Below are 7,078 nucleotides of genomic sequence, written 5' to 3'. Positions count from 1 at the left end.
TCATTTTCTAATGCTTACTTGCCCCGTATATCAGCGAGTACTCGATTATAAAATATCCACCGAATGAGCAAGCTTTTGTTACCAAAGATTCATCCCCTTTCTCAGTGGAATAATCTGCTATTTATAGAGGACAATTTGGAGGGAAGGACAGAAGGCAGCGGACAATGTGTCAGAGGTCACGTCCACTACTGTTCAGTTGTCAGGTCCTTGGACAGGACCTCGGTTGTAGTTGATCATAACACTGCCCCGAGGTGACCGCAGGATGGCAGAGACACCTCGGTCATCAAGATGCCGGGTAAGGCCGAGGTGGTCACGACGGATGGGACCAATGTTCCGGAGTAGGATGCGGCCTCGGTTCATCCGAGTCGGAATGACCATCCTCATATCCCTTTCCCTATACCTGTCGTGTTGTGTAGTGTCAAGAAAAAAATAAGATACATTTTTTTAGCCGAAATTAGTCCAAATCGATGTCATTAAAAATTTAGAGGGTTTTATTTTTCCTGTACGGACCCACATCTTGTTACTTGCTTCAGCAGTCAATGAGAAATGAATATTCGGGACGAAAACGGAATTGAATATTATGAAGACAGGACGAAGACGAAAAAGGACAAGTACCTGTAAACGTAAAGCTCCTTTACTGATCAAAGAAAAGACGAAACATTTTCAGTCCATTCCCGCACAATAATCGATGAAATTGGACCTATTAGCGAAAGAGTTTTTTTCTCCCCTTAAAGTAACAATAGGCCTTTTTTTCCTAAATAATCACTGTAAATTTAAGTAATTAAAAATAAAAAAATAGAGGATCATTGCATGTAGCTGTCATCAGCTTTGTATTGGAGAGAGTTACCCGGAGAAGAGTAAAGCTGCTTCTTTCCCTCTCTCATATATCCAAAAAAGGGTCTAAATCTGTATAGGAATGGGCGCGGGTCGGGTACCCGTTTCGTCCATTATTTGGTTAATCCGATCTGCAACTTACGAGTCAATCATTTTCTAATGCTTACTTGCCACATATATCAGCGAGTACTCGTTTATAAAATATCCACCGAATGAGCAAGCTTTTGTTACCAAAGATTCATCCCATTTTCAGTGAAATATTCTGCTATTTGTAGAGGACAATTTGGAGGGAAGGACAGAGGGCAGCGGACAATGTGTCAGAGGTCACGTCTACTACTGTTCGGTTGTCCGATCCTTGGACAGGACCTCGGTTGTAGTTGATCATAACACTGCCCCGAGGTGACCGCAGGATGGCAGAAACAACTCGGTCATCAAGATGCCGGGTAAGGCCGAGGTGGTCACGACGATGGGACCAATGTTCCGGAGTAGGATGCGGCCTCGGTTCATCCGAGTCGGAATGACCATCCTCATATCCCTTTCCCTATACCTGTCGTGTTGTGTAGTGTCAAGAAAAAAATAAGATACATTTTTTTAGCCGAGATTAGTCCAAATCGATGTCATTAAAAATTTAGAAGGTTTTATTTTTCCTGTACGGACCCACATCATGTTACTTGCTTCAGCAGTCAATGAGAAATGAATATTCGGGACGAAGACGGAATTGAATACTACGAAGACGGGACGAAGACGGAAATGGACAAGTACTTGTAAACGTCAAGCTCCTTTACTGATCAAAGAAAAGACGAAGCATTTTCAGTCCATTCCCGCACGATAATCGATGAAATACGACCCATTAGCGAAATAGTTTTTTTCTCCCCATACAGTAACAATAGACTTTTTTTTTCCTAAATAATCACTGTAAATTTAAGTAATTAAAAATAAAAAACAGAGGATCATTGCCTGTAGCTGTCATCAGCTTTGTATTGGAGAGGATTACCCGGAGAAGAGTAAATCTGCTTCTTTCCATCTCTCATATATCCAAAAAAGGGTCTAAATCTGTATAGGAATAGGAGCTGGTTGGGTACCCGTTTCGTCCATTATTTGGTTAATCCGATCTGCACCTTACGAGTCAATCATTTTCTAATGCTTACTTGCCCCGTATATCAGCGAGTACTCGATTATAAAATATCCACCGAATGAGCAAGCTTTTGTTACCAAAGATTCATCCCCTTTCTCAGTGGAATAATCTGATATTTATAGAGGACAATTTGGAGGGAAGGACAGAGGGCAACGGACAATGTGTCAGAGGTCACGTCCACTACTGTTCAGTTGTCAGGTCCTTGGACAGGACCTCGGTTGTAGTTGATCATAACACTGCCCCGAGGTGACCGCAGGATGGCAGAGACACCTCGGTCATCAAGATGCCGGGTAAGGCCGAGGTGGTCACGACGGATGGGACCAATGTTCCGGAGTAGGATGCGGCCTCGGTTCATCCGAGTCGGAATGACCATCCTCATCTCCCTTTCCCTATACCTGTCGTGTTGTGTAGTGTCAAGAAAAAAATAAGATACATTTTTTTAGCCGAGATTAGTCCAAATCGATGTCATTAAAAATTTAGAGGGTTTTATTTTTCCTGTACGGACCCACATCATGTTACTTGCTTCAGCAGTCAATGAGAAATGAATATTCGGGACGAAAACGGAATTGAATATTATGAAGACAGGACGAAGACGAATAAGAACAAGTACCTGTAAACGTAAAGCTCCTTTACTGATCAAAGAAAAGACGAAACATTTTCAGTCCATTCCCGCACAATAATCGATGAAATTGGACCTATTAGCGAAAGAGTTTTTTTCTCCCCTTAAAGTAACAATAGGCTTTTTTTTCCTAAATAATCACTGTAAATTTAAGTAATTAAAAATAAAAAAACAGAGGATCATTGCCTGTAGCTGTCATCAGCTTTGTATTGGAGAGAGTTACCAGGAGAAGAGTAAAGCTGCTTCTTTCCCTCTCTCATATATCCAAAAAAGGGTCTAAATCTGTATAGGAATGGGCGCGGGTCGGGTACCCGTTTCGTCCATTATTTGGTTAATCCGATCTGCACCTTACGAGTCAATAATTTTCTAATGCTTACTTGCCACGTATATCAGCGAGTACTCGTTTATAAAATATCCACCGAATGAGCAAGCTTTTTTTACCAAAGATTCATCCCATTTCTCAGTGAAATATTCTGCTATTTGTAGAGGACAATTTGGAGGGAAGGACAGAGGGCAGCGGACAATGTGTCAGAGGTCACGTCTACTACTGTTCGGTTGTCCGATCCTTGGACAGGACCTCGGTTGTAGTTGATCATAACACTGCCCCGAGGTGACCGCAGGATGGCAGAGACAACTCGGTCATCAAGATGCCGGGTAAGGCCGAGGTGGTCACGACGGATGGGACCAATGTTCCGGAGTAGGATGCGGCCTCGGTTCATCCGAGTCGGAATGACCATCCTCATATGCCTTTCCCTATACCTGTCGTGTTGTGTAGTGTCAAGAAAAAAATAAGATAAATTTTTTTAGCCGAGATTAGTCCAAATCGATGTCATTAAAAATTTAGAAGGTTTTATTTTTCCTGTACGGACCCACATCATGTTACTTGCTTCAGCAGTCAATGAGAAATGAATATTCGGGACGAAGACGGAATTGAATACTACGAAGACGGGACGAAGACGGAAATGGACAAGTACTTGTAAACGTCAAGCTCCTTTACTGATCAAAGAAAAGACGAAGCATTTTCAGTCCATTCCCGCACGAAAATCGATGAAATACGACCCATTAGCGAAATAGTTTATTTCTCCCCATACAGTAACAATAGACTTTTTTTTTCCTAAGTAATCACTGTAAATTTAAGTAATTAAAAATAAAAAACAGAGGATCATTGCCTGTAGCTGTCATCAGCTTTGTATTGGAGAGGATTACCCGGAGAAGAGTAAATCTGCTTCTTTCCGTCTCTCATATATCCAATAAAGGGTCTAAATCTGTATAGGAATAGGAGCTGGTTGGGTACCCGTTTCGTCCATTATTTGGTTAATCCGATCTGCACCTTACGAGTCAATCATTTTCTAATGCTTACTTGCCCCGTATATCAGCGAGTACTCGATTATAAAATATCCACCGAATGAGCAAGCTTTTGTTACCAAAGATTCATCCCCTTTCTCAGTGGAATAATCTGCTATTTATAGAGGACAATTTGGAGGGAAGGACAGAGGGCAGCGGACAATGTGTCAGAGGTCACGTCCACTACTGTTCAGTTGTCAGGTCCTTGGACAGGACCTCGGTTGTAGTTGATCATAACACTGCCCCGAGGTGACCGCAGGATGGCAGAGACACCTCGGTCATCAAGATGCCGGGTAAGGCCGAGGTGGTCACGACGGATGGGACCAATGTTCCGGAGTAGGATGCGGCCTCGGTTCATCCGAGTCGGAATGACCATCCTCATATCCCTTTCCCTATACCTGTCGTGTTGTGTAGTGTCAAGAAAAAAATAAGATACATTTTTTTAGCCGAGATTAGTCCAAATCGATGTCATTAAAAATTTAGAAGGTTTTATTTTTCCTGTACGGACCCACATCATGTTACTTGCTTCAGCAGTCAATGAGACATGAATATTCGGGACGAAAACGAAATTGAATACTACGAAGACGGGACGAACACGGAAATTGACAAGTACTTGTAAACGTCAAGCTCCTTTACTGATCAAAGAAAAGACGAAGCATTTTCAGTCCATTCCCGCACGATAATCTATGAAATACGACCCATTAGCGAAATAGTTTTTTTCTCCCCTTACAGTAACAATAGACTTTTTTTTTCCTAAATAATCACTGTAAATTTAAGTAATTAAAAATAAAAAACATAGGATCATTGCCTGTAGCTGTCTTCAGCTTTGTATTGGAGAGGGTTACCCGGAGAAGAGTAAAGCTGCTTCTTTCCGTCTCTCATATATCCAAAAAAGGGTCTAAATCTGTATAGGAATAGGCGCGGGTTGGGTACCCGTTTCGTCCAGTATTTGGTTAATCCGATCTGCACCTTACGAGTCAATCATTTTCTAATGCTTACTTGCCCCGTATATCAGCGAGTACTCGATTATAAAATATCCACCGAATGAGTAAGCTTTTGTTACCAAAGATTCATCCCCTTTCTCAGTGGAATATTCTGCTATTTATAGAGGACAATTTGGAGGAAAGGACAGAGGGCAGCGGACAATGTGTCAGAGGTCACGTCCACTACTGTTCAGTTGTCAGGTCCTTGGACAGGACCTCGGTTGTAGTTGATCATAACACTGCCCCGAGGTGACCGCAGGATGGCAGAGACACCTCGGTCGTCAAGATGCCGGGTAAGGCCGAGGTGGTCACGACGGATGGGACCAATGTTCCGGAGTAGGATGCGGCCTCGGTTCATCCGAGTCGGAATGACCATCCTCATCTCCCTTTCCCTATACCTGTCGTGTTGTGTAGTGTCAAGAAAAAAAATAATATACATTTTTTTAGCCGAAATTAGTCCAAATCGATGTCATTAAAAATTTAGAGGGTTTTATTTTTCCTGTACGGACCCACATCAAGTTACTTGCTTCAGCAGTCAATGAGAAATGAATATTCGGGACGAAGACGGAATTGAATACTACGAAGACGGGACGAAGACGGAAATGGACAAGTACTTGTAAACGTCAAGCTCCTTTACTGATCAAAGAAAAGACGAAGCATTTTCAGTCCATTCCCGCACGAAAATCGATGAAATACGACCCATTAGCGAAATAGTTTATTTCTCCCCATACAGTAACAATAGACTTTTTTTTTCCTAAGTAATCACTGTAAATTTAAGTAATTAAAAATAAAAAACAGAGGATCATTGACTGTAGCTGTCATCAGCTTTGTATTGGAGAGGATTACCCGGAGAAGAGTAAATCTTCTTCTTTCCGTCTCTCATATATCCAAAAAAGGGTCTAAATCTGTATAGGAATAGGAGCTGGTTGGGTACCCGTTTCGTCCATTATTTGGTTAATCCGATCTGCACCTTACGAGTCAATTATTTTCTAATGCTTACTTGCCCCGTATATCAGCGAGTACTCGATTATAAAATATCCACCGAATGAGCAAGCTTTTGTTACCAAAGATTCATCCCCTTTCTCAGTGGAATAATCTGCTATTTATAGAGGACAATTTGGAGGGAAGGACAGAGGGCAGCGGACAATGTGTCAGAGGTCACGTCCACTACTGTTCAGTTTTCAGGTCCTGGGACAGGACCTCGGTTGTAGTTGATCATAACACTGCCCCGAGGTGACCGCAGGATGGGAGAGACACCTCGGTCATCAAGATGCCGGGTAAGGCCGAGGTGGTCACGACGGATGGGACCAATGTTCCGGAGTAGGATGCGGCCTCGGTTCATCCGAGTCGGAATGACCATCCTCATATCCCTTTCCCTATACCTGTCGTGTTGTGTAGTGTCAAGAAAAAAATAAGATACATTTTTTTAGCCGAGATTAGTCCAAATCGATGTCATTAAAAATTTAGAAGGTTTTATTTTTCCTGTACGGACCCACATCATGTTACTTGCTTCAGCAGTCAATGAGAAATGAATATTCGGGACGAAAACGGAATTGAATACTACGAAGACGGGACGAACACGGAAATGGACAAGTACTTGTAAACGTCAAGCTCCTTTACTGATCAAAGAAAAGACGAAACATTTTCAGTCCATTCCCGCACGATAATCGATGAAATACGACCCATTAGCGAAATAGTTTTTTTCTCCCCTTACAGTAACAATAGACTTTTTTTTTCCTAAATAATCACTGTAAATTTAAGTAATTAAAAATAAAAAACAGAGGATCATTGACTGTAGCTGTCATCAGCTTTGTATTGGAGAGGATTACCCGGAGAAGAGTAAAGCTGCTTCTTTCCGTCTCTCATATATCCAAAAAAGGGTCTAAATCTGTATAGGAATAGGCGCGGGTTGGGTACCCGTTTCGTCCATTATTTGGTTAATCCGATCTGCACCTTACGAGTCAATTATTTTCTAATGCTTACTTGCCCCGTATATCAGCGAGTACTCGATTATAAAATATCCACCGAATGAGCAAGCTTTTGTTACCAAAGATTCATCCCCTTTCTCAGTGGAATAATCTGCTATTTATAGAGGACAATTTGGAGGGAAGGACAGAGGGCAGCGGACAATGTGTCAGAGGTCACGTCCACTACTGTTCAGTT

Source organism: Coffea arabica, chromosome 6e (genome assembly GCF_036785885.1).
Source record: "Coffea arabica cultivar ET-39 chromosome 6e, Coffea Arabica ET-39 HiFi, whole genome shotgun sequence".
Taxonomy (NCBI): Eukaryota; Viridiplantae; Streptophyta; class Magnoliopsida; order Gentianales; family Rubiaceae; genus Coffea; species Coffea arabica.
Note: the sequence above shows the minus strand (reverse complement) of the source record.